Here is a 14,491-nt window from a genome sequence, read left to right as displayed (position 1 = left end):
CCCCATGAAAGCAAAGACCCACCTGTCCTCTCCCTGGTTGCCTGAAACAGAGCATATTAGTCAATCAAAATGAAGATTAAAATGGCTGTGAGGACACCAGGAAGATTTCCCCCTGACCTCCAATTATCTTCCTTGCTGTTTTATAAAAGCTGACAAATTTCTCTGGGAACGTACCACTATCAAACTTCTGTCAGAAAGATTTTTTTTTTTTTTTTTTAACTCTAGGATGGAACTCCTAGTCAAAGGAGTCAAAGTTAAAGAAACAGACTCCTCTATGAGTACCAGCACCTCAGTAAAGCAAATACCACAGTGATTAGGTTATCTCAGCTGGAGTGCAGGACCCCGCAGCTTTAAAACTCAGTCTCATATGCTGTATATACAGTCCCATAACTTATCCATCCTCCCTTCTAAATCTCCTCTAAGTGATTATATTTGAAACATGCATATTAGAAAAGACATCAAGACCATACCGTTAGCTGCACTACAAGCTGCAGAAGCAGAAAATGGCACGAAATGTCTAAACCTTTTTATTCAAGATGCTAGATCCTGTTGCAGATTACCTGGCATGCACAGCTCCGCTCTCTGAGAAAATAATGCAGGCGCTCCCTGATTAAATTACTCCTGCGGTGGAAAAGACATTGAGCAGCCTGCCTGTTTCGATTGGCTGTGTAGTTACAGAGCTCAATGAATATGGAAATAATTGGAAATCCTAGACCAATACAAAGGAGGAATATGTGGTCCATATAAAGGATATCCTGGCTTTGCCTGAAAGTAGAATTATAGTGTTATACCAAACAAATGCAAAACCCTTGGTATCAGGGTTAAGAGTTACGAACAAATAAGGGTTACTTCACTAAAATCCCAGAGGGGTTCAGCAGAAAAGCAGAAACCTTTTCAAAAGTTCTTACAGACTGTCATCCTCAAAAAGAGGTGAAACTAAGAACCCATTAGACTCTAACTCCTAACTGTAATCTAGACCTTTGTATCTCCTTTGCTGTTGAGGTTTAATAGGATTATAACAGATTACTAAGCAGTTTCCAGTCAAATTTCTTTGACTTGGACAGAGAAATGCTGATCTTTTTAATAGTTCAAAGACAAAAGGATTCTAATCAGTGTGTAAGAAATGCATAGCCACCCTAAAAAACCAAAAAACTTTACCACTGGATGAGCCTGCTTTCACCAACTCAAGCAAACAACTTGCAAAGAGGATAAGAAAATTACGTACATACAGTAATCTGGAAAAATCTGTTACATACCTCCCTTAAATCTCTGTAACACCCTGCACGTTCCTTGGATGTGGCTCACTAGTCCACCTGTGCTAACCAAGAATCATCCCAGTGTAAGAGGTGCTTCTAGTGAAACAGAACTGGTCTGCTTCACACATACTCCCTGCAGCTGGAATACAGTGCACATTCAGGCATCTCATATAGCTCCGGCATTCTTGGCACATACATTGCTCCCTGGAATTACTGGCAAACAAGGGATGTTACAGCAACCTTCTTCAGTTTCTTCTACCTGGCTCTCGTAGCAACGGGCAGATCAAGAACTAAAGGAGGAAAAGTAAATTAAAGCTATATTTGGACAAATGCAAATGTACACGCATGGTTCTAAACTGCTTTTTGGCTGCATCTAAAAATTAAGGTCACTGTCTCATGATAATACTCTTACAGGGTTCCAAGATACGTTCTCAAAACAAGCCTTCATAGCTGATGCCGTACAATTAAAATGAACACGTTTCTTGGTAAAGTTAGCTCTTGAGGATTTTAGAGTGAAACATTATTTTCCATTCTCTGCTACTAAGAAATTTTCCTTTCATTCCTTTAACATTACATAAGCGCTTTTCATTTCCTGAATAATTTTCAGAGAAACCCGGGATATTTGTGGAATAGTTTATTAATTCATTCATAAATACATATACTCGGTTCAGTTAAGCGTGAGAAAACTTTAGGATCCCACCACCGCCGTTTATCTCATACTACCACTTCCCACTGCCATGCAAACTGGAAGATAAGTAACTTTTTTTTAGGCTCTTTTCTATTGCTGTAACTCAAACACATCTCCACATAGCCTTCTAAGCTAATAACCACTGCTTTCATAATAAATGCATTAATCAAAAATATTTCTGTGAGTTTTAATTTGCTACAATTTGACTCAATGTTCTGATGTGTTATATATTCTCTTCAGAAATGTTTTTTATCTAATAGCTATTTGATGAGGGAAAACAAGTGTAGATAACTTGTTTCAGAATACACAATCTTACTGTGTATTCTTGTCTTGTGTATTGTTCAGTCAATCGTACTGTATCTTACCAATAGCTTTATACAAGTTTTCCAAAAGTTAATTTAAAAATCCCTTCCCTGAAGGTAAGAGGTGTCACCTTCTTGCAAATAAAATAATAGTTTCCTGAAAAAAAGGGTGTTTCAAAGCTGTTACATCTATCTTCAGAATAGCCAAACTGAAAAGAACTGGTTTTCTTAGGTACCTGCTCCGCATTGAAAGCGTGCATGGGGGAAAAAAACGTTTTATATTCCAGGGTAAAGCTCTGCCTTTTCAAATCAGTACAACTCCTAAAGTTTCCCACTACTAAGGACGTCGGTACTAATGCTTTCATCCTAAACGTCAAGGAGAACTTCAGCTGTCGGATACATGAAGGCCAAGATCCCAAACAGAGATGAAGGACAACATTCTCTGGACTGGACAAGTTGAAATCTAACAGCCCGATCAGAGGTTCAGAAGACTGATTTAAAAAAAGATAAAACTAAAAACACACACAATGCATCCTTCACAACCGGAAGCTCCTTTGTTCTGACCCTGAGTGATTACCACTGATCTCATGCACGCGAATCATCATCTAATTATGTGTGATCAGTTTCACAGATGTCTTCTCTGAAGTAAATTCATAGGGAAAAACGTTCAAAAGAGTCTTAAATTATATAAGGACCAAAATTGCATTTTCAAAACTGAACAATCCTTCATGCTCTGCCTCAGAGGCCCTCCCAGATGCAGTGAAACTATCATACTGGTAGTAGGGATGACAGTACAGGAGACAACTTCTCCTCACTTTTCACAATTCACATCCCAGCACAAGATGCGAGTAAAAGCACAAACTGATGACAAGCAGCTGCGCAGAGCAACATCTGAAAGCCACTGAAGCTGTCTGCTTTAGTGCATATGTCTGGGAGCCCTTTCGATATTCAACCGCTCCTGTGGTTTGAGTATTTTACCCCATAGCTCTTAATCGACCATACTTTCCAAAGCAGTGACCACTTATTAGATTCTGTCCAAACCAGGCAGAGCTACAAACGGCTCAACAGCTTTGAAAAATCAAGCTATTTTAATTCCTAAATACGGCTATACAATAGCATATAATCTAGTAGGCAGAGCTCTGAGACGAAATGTAGGAAACAAGTCCTGGTTCTGCCACTGGCCTGCTGGACAGGCCCCTGGTAAATCATTTCACTACACATAAAACAGGAATGCTAGAGAACTGCATCAAAAGCTGAAAAGCACTATAAACAGCTAATTATTACTGAGATCTGGCTGTGGGCTAGATAAGTCTTGGTCCAATTTCTCATACTGGAGAGGAAGACTTAAGATCTGTCAACTATTTATAGCCTTAGCTTAAAAAAAAAAAAAAAAAAGTCTCTTAGAAATAGCAAGCCAGAAGCCTCTTGCTGCTTCAGCCCTCTCCAGCAGAAACAATTCCCAGGGGTCTTTGCACACTGTTCCAAGATTGCTGCAGTGCATATTGTTCCATGTCTTCTTGCCAGTAATTTGCAGTACCACTTTGAGTCACACAATGGAGAGGAAAAAGGAAGAAAATTCTTTCTTCCCCAATGATTTCACTTCAGTAGAGTTTTTAAACGCTTCTTTGCTTTCTTTCATTTCTGAATAGGCAGGTGATGCACCTGTCCAAGCGGCTGGTTTATGTTTCCCTGCTATCAAGACAATAAAACACAAAGACTATGCCTATTCATTTTAAAGGTGAGGTAGCCCACTTCCTCACAGGAACAGACACAGAAATGAAAGCTATTATCTCTTCTAAGGCGAAAACTTCCTGCAAAGTTTTTTCTACTGTTCCGTCCATACCTTCTTTGCTAGGTCTTGCCCAGTCTAGCTCACAGACATCATCAGGGAAAATGAGCTTACTTGGATGCCTGAGTTACTTCATACAATCCAGTTGTTCCTGCCGCATTCATAGCGCCACCTTTGCAAGCTCTTTCTCTTGGGCTGGGAGCAGGCCACCAACTAAGCTGGCAGAACGGCAAGCTGGTTTCAACAACAGTGTGATCGAGGGGACCGCAGAACTGTAACTTTGCAGAGTTTAGGGCAAACTTTGAAGATCTGAATGATGTGTGATGGTAATGTACTCTCAGCAACGCTCCTACTGGCTTTGATGGTGCTTGGCATGGAACAAAGTGTTAGCATATTACTATCTAGGCTAAAATACATAAATCTGTTGATGAACCAAAAAAGAACAGAATCCAGAACTGTAACTGTTCTGATTCTGAAAAGCAGCAAAGTTACTGTCTTTAAAAAAAAACAGCTATTGTTCTCAGTACAACATGGAACGTAGGAGGGAAAGAAACACTAACTTTGCAGAACAGCGTATTACATTTCTTCTTTAGGTTCTAGTGAAGGGAAGAAGATATGTGGTTTGGGCTTTCTTTTGACGTTCTATGGAGGAAACGTAAATAGCTCACAACGCTTTTTGTCAGTCATGTAGCTAAACATAGTTAAAAGTGGTTGCACTGCTGACCCTTCAAAGCCCAGACTCAAAATTAGTACTTCTGGAAAAAAAGCAAGACAGGCCAACAAAGCCTTTACAGCCTCATCATTAATTTCTCTGATGCCCACCTGTCATTGGAGACTTGTCAGCAGGAGTCCATATGAAGAATATCACAATCAAGAATTCCAAGCACAGTGCCTGGAAGAACAGGCTGCCATGCCTGTGTTTCCCAGTGAAGATGAGAAACAAGAAAGGTTCGCTGCCCCCTCGACCAGTTACTATCTATGGCTGTGGCCTGAATGAATAGTTAACACACCTCAGAGTGGAAAACTGTTACTAATGCCCTACCTTTCGATGCTTTGCTGCAGCTAAGGTACAAAAGGAATAAAGTACTTTCAGTTCGATTAACAAGCTCATGGCATTTCTTGAAGCAGATGCTGGCAACCGCCGTGGAGCTGTTCAAGCTCCCTGGAGGCTGTGGGAGACATTCAGCGTACTTTATTTTTATCAAAGTCTTTATTCTTGACCAAGACACGACTTCAGACATAACTCCTTATTAGCAATATTATAACGGTGCAGTAATATTATAACGGTGCTAAGAGGCCCTGATGGAGACTGCAGTTGCACAGTCGGTCATGAATGCACACATGATGAGGCAAACAATCAAATAGGGTGCAAATCAAATATTTGCACCCTGCACAGTTAAGGGGAAAGCAATTTGCCAGGTATCCCTCAGATGCTTTTATGTATAACCTTTGCTGCTCAAACTCTTCAGTTTCCATGTCCTACAAGTCTTCTATCCTGTCACCTCCTTCAGTAGGTCTACCCTTTACAGTAACACACAGCTCTGCACTGTCTTCTGTTCACCAGCCTTCTATCTCATGTGTCCCTAGCTATACTATTTCCCAGAATGTATCCTTTCTGCACTTCCCCTACATGACCTTCCCTCTCAAGCTAAATATGGCAACCTAGCTTATACCATTCATTCCAGAGCAGCTGCTGTTTGACCACCCTGCTGGGAGGGACAGCTCTATTTTCTCCAAGACAAGCGTTTTGCCCTGTGATGGAAGAAATGCCCCATCTTCAGAAGAGGTGATTACAGGCTTTGTTTGAAAATAAGCACTGACAACTTTTTCATACTGCAACACTGAACAACCAGAACCAAAGCCCTAACGAGAAAATCTTAACCAGGTCTAGCTGATCACCATTTGGGATCAGCCATGCAGTACACTTGGGTCCAGCCATATCTTTTTGCTTCAGACCCTACAAGGTTGGCCTTCCCCATCAGACCTGTGTTAAGGGAGTGAGGTTTCTACCTTTATAGCATCAGAGTACAACTTCTTTAAAGATCAAAGTACACAGACTACATGACCTCATAGCTATGCCCAGTGATCACGCTTAGGGACCAGTCACTCCTACTCACTGTGAGTTGTCATTGCTTTTGGTGTCAGGCAAAAGCCAGAGTTCTGTACAACATTATGTTAGCGTGTTCTTTGGTACAGAATAAGGCCCAACCTGAAAGACATTTTTCATTGAAACACGTGTCCCAAAGAGAGGTGAGGGAAACTAGCCAGTCAAGTACAGAAGGTGACACGTATACTATTAAAGAGATATTTCTACGTCAAAGAACATGAAATAATTAAATACAATGGTGAGACCTTGCCCTGGGTAAGATAGGAACAAGATGGGTTTTGGGATGAAAGACTACAACTGCACTGTCTGAAAAACACTGAAAAGGAGATTGCCTATAAGAAATGAGAGGTTCTTCAAGAATCAAAAAGGACCCAAGGTATGCTCTGAAAGATGTGCTTTGATGAAGCTTTCTCTCATCAGAGCAGTACCTCATGGAGGCACATGAACAGTTTCTTTCCAAGAGATGCAACCTGAAGTGCAAGCTACGTGCAAACAAGCTGCTGCTGCTTCTTACCAGAAGGGGATCAAACCAGTGGGATAGGGCAAAGAAACCTTTCTAATATAAGCTAGGTATTTAAAAAAAAAAAAAAAAAAAGGGTATTTCCCTTTCAATTCTTCATGTATATCTTCCACAGATGTTTCTAAGTGTGCTGTCTACTTTAGTTATTATGAATAACTCTTACTGTATGAAATTCTCTTACTGTATTCACTCTTAATCAGGCTTCAGTTATGCCTGATTTAGGGTAGCTAGACAACAGCTAGCCTTTCCTTACTAAGGGCATGGAAAATGCATAAACAAGGTAACTAGGGTAATGAAAATTAACTGACACTGTTCACTGCATTCAAGGAGAAATAAAGCAAGCCACAATCTCTGCTGTAGTGGCCAGATAGAAAGCTGGCACCATAAAAATCAGGGGAAACAGAAATACCTCCCAGAGATCATTGGTAAGCAAGAAGTCTGGAAATGAGCAACATATCGCAGTGAACGCTCCAATCCCAAAGGTCCCAAGGAATACACCAAGGCGAGCTTTGGAAGGCCTGCATTATTTATGCACCTTGCCCATTCATGTTCTCCGACAAAATCATGCCAGCAGAAATGTCAGGTTACCAATGTTACTTAGAAGATCTCCTTTGAGAAGCAGGACTGACTACCTCAAACTAGAGAGCAGAAGGAAAGGAACACAGCTTAATACACCCTCTGCCAGGAATGATGGGTAAGAGATGATACATCATTTGTTGAAAATACATTTCAGAAAATGTGTTGTCACGATATTAGCTTAATATACTGCTTCACTTTTAGATTTTTATGGCAAATTCAAGTTGAGATAATTTCTGTGGTAGCGAACAAGCCTTTTTTTTTTTTTCCTTCTTTTTTTGACAGTGGAGTACAGGTTGCAGGCATGAGTTATGTGTTTGCACTTTGACAGGATATGGATTTTTAACTCCCCAACACAGATGTCAGAAAACGCTAAGAAGACTTGGTGTGATGTCAATTAAAGAAAGTTAAGCTTCAATGTTTTAAAACCATCTTTTAATGAATTTATTCATGCGAGCGCATTATAAATACTTACAGGAGTAAAAGTTTTACTCTATAAGCTTAAAAAGTAGGGATATGGGGTAGAGTTACAAAACTAACACATCCTAAACAAAAAAAAACACCCTCTTGACTAAACATTGAAAGACAGATCTCTTGAGTGGACTCAACACCATTTAGAATTCAAATAGCAAATTGTTTCAGAGATGTGGAGAATCAAACAAGAAAGATTCAGAATGATTTCCTAAATTAAAAAGGTTTCTGGATCTGCAGTACAGCAGGCCTGCCTTAAAACAAACTTCCCCTTGTAAGAGAGGCCACAAAGATTCAGAGGGATTGATTTAAATAGTGAGAAAATGACAGAAGGCATCTGTCAAAATCTTGAGTTATAAAAATGGGAATCTTGCTACAGAAAGTGGTAGAAGAAAAATCCATCTTCCTGGAATCTCAACATCTTAAATTACTTGAAAAAGAAAGAAACAAAACACGTAATTTTCTAATTACCCAGACAATAATCATAAGCCACTAACAGTGGTATCCCACACAGATTCCATCTTCAGCACAGTTGTGTATGGGCAATGTTGCACCTTTCAGCTGAACCGATCCTCATAAATAATGACTCAATAGCTTGGAAAGCTATACACTTCTTATAACTAAGGCATTAAGTGGAGAAGGAAATAAGCAGCCTGATAGGAATAACTATTTTTCTAGATGATTTTCTTTTATTTTTGAGTACTATTAAAAAACAATACAGCAGAAATGCAGTGTATATGTTCGAAAACAATTAACTTAAACATTACCAAAAGAGTCATCTTACAAGGAAAGTGATTCACAGTGGAAATAATTTGTAACTCAGTTTTACAAAGTTTGCATAAGAATTCCGTACCCAGGGCAAGGAAACCACGCACTTAATATGAGCATAACAGAGGAGAAAACCAAACCAATTACAAAAAATTCTGTCATTATTTTCAAGCATTCTCCCAATCTAGGGTACACTAGCAAATAGAAACACGCAGATCTGCAGATGCAGATGTTGTTGAAATAAAAATACAGGATTTTAAGTGGTGTATAGACAAGGAACAGTTTTGTGACAAATATTCATGTTTTATAATCAGGGAGGAAAAAAAGAAATAAATAGCAACAGGATAATCTCAGTAAATACACATGAAAGAAATACTGAATCTACTTCATATACTACTTTCTGAGATAGAAAAAGAAGATTGTCTTACCTCAAATACAGCTTGAAGAGAGACATTAACAATATGCCTGCATCCTTTCTTAGTTTTCTTTATAGAAATCTAAGAAGAAAAACAAAATAACAAATAACTACCTTCCCTGCAGATAGCATATGCCCAGGAGTAACATGTTTTCCATTAAATGTGTTGAAAAGAATTTAAAAAAAAAAAAAAAAGTAACTCAAAAAGACAATCCTTTCAAAATAAAGCGGAGGAAAAACTTTGTATTTAAAATTCCCAGTAAGGCTTATTACATGTTGAGGCAGTGTATACATTCAGGAACTAAATAATATAGACAGAAATGTGATGTCACCTCATTGTTTTCAATAAAATATTAATTTGTCTACAAAATAAAGATGGCAAATTCATCTGTGCAGAACTCACTCAGTCACTGAAGATCTGAAAAGATTCCTAATCCAGTAGTGAGGCACACATGGGCTCAAATGATACAGCCTCACTAACTTGCTTTTTCCTCCCAAACTACAGTGCTTTCTAAAGCTACACTTGAATGTTAAATGCTTTGGTCAAGAGTTCATCCACTGACCTGCAATGAAAGCCTTGTGTTCAGCTCCAACATTTTCTAACAGCAAACAATAAAAAAATGGTTTCACGGAACAAACCGTTAAAAAAGAAAATCCTCACATAAGCGCTCCCCGAGGGGGAAAACATATCCACAAGCTTTAAATTGGCCAGGCAGATTTAAGAGGAAGCAAAAAAAAAAAAAAAAAAAAAAAAAAGGCAGCTCTTTCTGTTGCGTCAAAGAGCCCACTGTGCAATAGGAACAGTGAACAGAGTTGTTAAACTGGCAAGCTTTTGCTGAAGACAGCTTTTCAATATGCTCTCAGCATCGTCTCCCAGGGCTGGCTGGAGACAGTCCCACTCCTCTTACATGAGCTATGCTCCTTGGAGAGGCAATTGCTCTGAAGGACAGTTTCTATAAACATGCTGTTCAACTGGTTTTGCTGCACACGATGAGGGTAATTACACACATATACATACTGGCATTGAAAAATGCATGTTCTTTGGGGAAATACAGACATATTCCAACTGGTGATCATTACCTGAGTTTAAGAATAGGATGCTGTTGATGACCGACTGTCTGTTAAAACCCTACTCTATGTTTACATCGTTCAGCGTGCTGTTAGAAAGTAATTTTGAAAGACAGTGTACTTACAGAGGAAGTCTCTAATGTAATTCCATCTAGATTCCATCAGGACATTGCAGCCTGAGCAGCACTTACCGATTAAAGGAAATCAGTAGACACATGCTGCTAATTCGCTTTGTGTTTACTGCAGAGAGCTTGGATGGCTGTCAGTCTGTGGCTACAAGTAGAGATGAGTTAACCAGGTCTCCTGGGAGCAACCGCTACACGACAGAAGACATCATCACAGACTGAAGCAAGCACTGTATTTACTGTGAAGAGAACAAGGAAACTGAGCAGCCTGGTTAGAAGTGAATAAAACCACATTCATCACCAAATATGGGGAATTACTAAACAGCTCTCTACACGAGGAAATGACCCTGCATCCCTCTTACAAGCAAGAGAGATCTAAGCAAAGGCACTCAGAGCACAATTCAACCTGCTCTCATCCAAGTGCCTCTACTTGGCCGGTTGAACTGCATTCTGAGGCAATCTAGGATGACTCTCTCAAATAAAAACTAGATTATCCTTGAAAAAGTGTTTTCCTATGTGGCAGAATATGTTTTTAAGTAAAGTACACCTGATTTACAAGTGAAAGATGCTATTTTCTAAGCTTTTAACCCCCCCCCCCCACCCCCCAATCCAAGCTCCCCTTTGTGCCCCAAGCAGAGCTGTAGTCAGCGTGTGATATTGTGCTTTCATCACACCTGGACAACTCACTGTGTTCAGAGCTCCAGCCGCAGTGTCGCTGCAGCCATTAAGTGTAACTCTGGCCAAATGAGACTATGGTGATTAATAACTCTGTCTATGCTGTGCAGAGAACTACAATGCAGTTCAGTTTCCCAGACCTAAGGGCTAGGCAAGTAGTTTTAACACTTCTCATAACAGCAATACCTGCCCATAAGACTAGCTAAATGTTTCCCATTACAAACACCTATTTTCCACCGCTCCTCACTGTGAAATTGCTGCCTGAGGGAAGCTGATCACACTTCCTCTATGCTTGAAATGGATTTTTGGTTTATGTTAGGACCATAAAAGTGCAGTTATTTGTAGTTATATATGCTTTGAGCAGGTGGCTGGACCAGATGATCTCTTGAGGTCCCTTTCAACATAAATTGTTTAATGCTTCTGTGAAAATTAGATCAATTAATAACAGCTGCTTTAGGCTATTACAGAAATGAAGTACATTGTGCCAAACAAAAATGTTTTGAAGCAGAAATTTGGGTTTAACTGAAAGATTATGGACAATCCCAGAGTCAGAGATCTCCATTCTGTTGTTTCATGAGAAGGCATTAGATCTGCTGAAACATGCACGCTTGTACTGACATTGGCACCCATGAAGTCATTAACAGATACTAGTCCATGCAGAGGGATATGCATTGAATCCCAAACGCCCTGGGCAGTTCTGCACTTGGACTCCCAATCTCCTTTTGTTCTTCCTAGCTTGCCCCTCACATGTCTTTCAGCTCTAAGGTACAGACAAGCCACATGGTCTCAGCCTCAGGTTCTCAGTCACTGGCAGCTCAGACAACTTAACTCAGCTGTAGAAATTGCTCCTCATAAAGCCCAACGACACAGAATTGGTCAAAAACCTCCATATGAGGTTTGACCTCTAGTTTTTGACACAGCAGATCTCACTGCATTGCTACCTTAACACCTAATCTCTTCTCCAAGGCCTTGCCCATAGAACACCAATGGGATTCTAAAATTTTAGAAGGCAGAGAATGACACTCAAAAGCCCTCTGCCACTGCTCAGGGCTAATTTAATCACCTTCTGAACACTTCTGTATCAACCAGAGCATCCAGTTGCCCTCATGGAGCCTCTCACTGGTAGTGCAAAATGGTTTTGGTGCACTACAGTCAAGGACTGCAATGCTGCCTTGCGGATCACGTATCCCTGCACTGACTGTATCAGCAACACTACCTAAATCTACCACGTGTACTGCTGCTACTCGGATGTCTTGCTCAAGAAATAGGACAGATCTCTCCCAGATCTTTGAAGTTACCACAGTGATGGGTTTTACTACCCAAGTTCCATGCTTAATGGAAGCCCCCATTAACTCTACTCTTCCGAGCCTGAATCCTCTTCGGGTGACTCCTACCTACATCTGTCTCTGCTTCATACTTCTTGTCTGCTATAAGCGACACTATTCAGATGATGGACTCTCATCTCCTCCTTCCCTGGAGGGCTGAGTAGATGAGCAAACAGCTGCGTTTTTTCCTCAAGCTGCAGTGACAAGGACTCCACAAAACTCTGTGAGGAGTAGCAGAGTATTCATTTGAAAAAAGATTATTCACAGATTTAAAAGAAAAAAGTGCCAAAGGGTCCAGTTAACATACAGTTACAAAAAAAAAAAAAAAAAGATGTTCCTACTACACTGGAGGTGCTCCTCTTTACCAAACTGCATTAAGTATAGTTACTTCCTGCTTTTAGGACTCCTTGTGAAACCAGTCCAAGAACTGTTATCTTCTCTGACTACCCGGTGTCTTGGGGGCTACTTTGCACTGGAAGTTTTGCAGAGTACTTCTCGTGCATCTATTGCGCTTCAAAGGCAATGGCTTCTGACATGCACTGCTATCCAGCTGGCTCCTGTAGCATCTTCATCCTGGCCTCACAAGAAGCCTGAAGGAAGTGACAACAACCACATCAGTCACTGGCAATTTCTGAAGAACACAATACACAGGATTGTTACCCATATTCAGCCTCTCAAGGCAAAACTCAAATTTTGCAAATTAGACCTGCACATCTGCACAAGTAAAGGAAAGAAGTCTAAGATACACACATCAGCCACTAATTAACGTTCTTGCATTTAAAATTGATTGCAGGACCATAACGTCTTTCCTAACAACCTGTGTCACTCTACAGCAGTTTGTAGATTAGACTGCAGGAAAAGGAGGGGAAGAGGAGGTGGTGTCTGTTGTACAAGGGACATCAGACTTTCTGATGTGGCTTCGTCATCTCTCTGAATGAGAAATTAATCATGTACTTTGTGTTCCTTCAGCTTGCAACTGCTTGGTGTATGAACAGAGAGCTAAGAAAAGGGGCAAGGAATACGAAGCTGCGCACACTGCTGGGTATTGATTAACTGACAGGGTCAACTGTCTTCAGTGAGGCACTTGTACCATAGTTGCTACTGTGATCATTTGCCACACGTCACAACTACGATTTGTTAATTCGGCGGCAGAATATAGAATTAGGGCATGAAAAGAGAGCAGTTCAAGGACCTTTGGTACAGAAACAGTAGGCTGAGCTGGTTTGTAATCACTTCCCCCCCCAGAGGGCAGAGCCTTAGCAAGCCCCTCTCTTGCTGATGGCTGCCAATTTTTTCACAGAGCATACAACTCACAAGCACAGGCCATCGCTGTGATCACTGCATGTAATCAAAAGCAAGATTCTCACCAAAAGGTTCCTCAGATAATGCTGGCCGCGGCTTTGGAAGAGGAATTGGCAAGGGTATGCTGGTGTAGGGGGGCACAGAAGCCAGGTTTCCAGGCCCCATGGGATAGTTCATTCTCATTCCCAGGGACAACGTAACACCAAGGACTATGCAGTGCCTCAACAGCTGAAAAATCTATTGCAACTTCACCCAATAAGAACACATCGTCCAATACAGTGACCAGCATCTGCTGGCCTTGTGCAATAATGGAGAAAGAACGAGGCAAAGCATACCACAGTGATGATAACAGCAAAACAGACCTTGTCTTTTAGTGACTTACCTCCACCAGAGAGTAAGAGCCTACTACAACTATTTGCTAAACAGATAATGTCACTCCCTCCTAGAGGTGGGCATTTATGAATTTAATCAACAGAAGTTCCCAGGTGCAAAGTCTACAACGTGCTTAGTCTAGAAATGAACGGTGATTAAAAAAAAAAAAGCAACAAAGACTGAGAACTTGACATCCTGGGTAAGCAGCAGAAGCAGAAAGGACAGACTTGCATTCAAAGAGCATCCAGATCATTGAAAGGCACCAACTATAAAGTTGCTGAAGGCTAGGAGAGCGTCGGTGGAAAAAGGCCTCGCTCTTCCTCGCCATCTTCTGCTAGTCACCTGCATACTGGACTTCGAGACCCTCTGAGCAGCACAAGCCCAGGCAGTGGTGACATCGCCTTGGATTTTTCAAAGGGCACTTTGATATTCAGCAGTGCCCACTGCAGGAGAGCAGCGCTCCACAGCGACATCTACGCTTTAAATCAGTCGTCTGTAACCACTGTTAGATCCGTGACACTTAAGCATTTTCAGAGCCAGGAGAGGGGTTCTTGAGTCTGGCTCGGCCACAATCCCCTGTCCTCTGGCACAGCAGCTGCAAAATGGGCAAAAGCGAAACCCCTTCCCTTTGCACTGGCTCCAAAAATAATTTTTTTGTGGCCAGTAACAGACTTCTGGATCCCAAAATATTGCCCTCGGCTACCCCAAACCACTGCGGGCCCCCCCCTCCCC

General features: G+C 41.0%; 1 protein-coding gene across 4 annotated transcripts in view; it reads right to left on the bottom strand.

The window, feature by feature from the left end:
* CSGALNACT1 (chondroitin sulfate N-acetylgalactosaminyltransferase 1) overlaps window positions 1–14,459 on the bottom strand; it is a 77,199-nt gene extending 62,740 nt beyond the window's left edge. For 2 of the 4 annotated variants that reach the window (XM_068941167.1, XM_068941168.1), the window contains exons 1-2: window positions 9,296–9,401; window positions 8,906–8,974 (exon numbers count right to left, since the gene is read on the bottom strand). The gene's annotated coding sequence lies outside the window, so the exon portion shown is untranslated. Of the gene's footprint in view, window positions 1–1,256; window positions 1,547–8,905; window positions 8,975–9,295; window positions 9,402–9,455; window positions 10,080–10,151; window positions 10,325–12,154 lie in introns of those variants that run through there. The other 2 variants (XM_068941165.1, XM_068941166.1) reach the window with 2 other exon arrangements.
* Between the last annotated feature and the right edge of the window lie 32 nt (window positions 14,460–14,491).

The sequence above is a fragment of the Struthio camelus genome, chromosome 4 (assembly GCF_040807025.1).
Source record: "Struthio camelus isolate bStrCam1 chromosome 4, bStrCam1.hap1, whole genome shotgun sequence".
Taxonomy (NCBI): Eukaryota; Metazoa; Chordata; class Aves; order Struthioniformes; family Struthionidae; genus Struthio; species Struthio camelus.
Note: the sequence above shows the minus strand (reverse complement) of the source record. Positions and strands in the feature narration are given on the sequence as shown.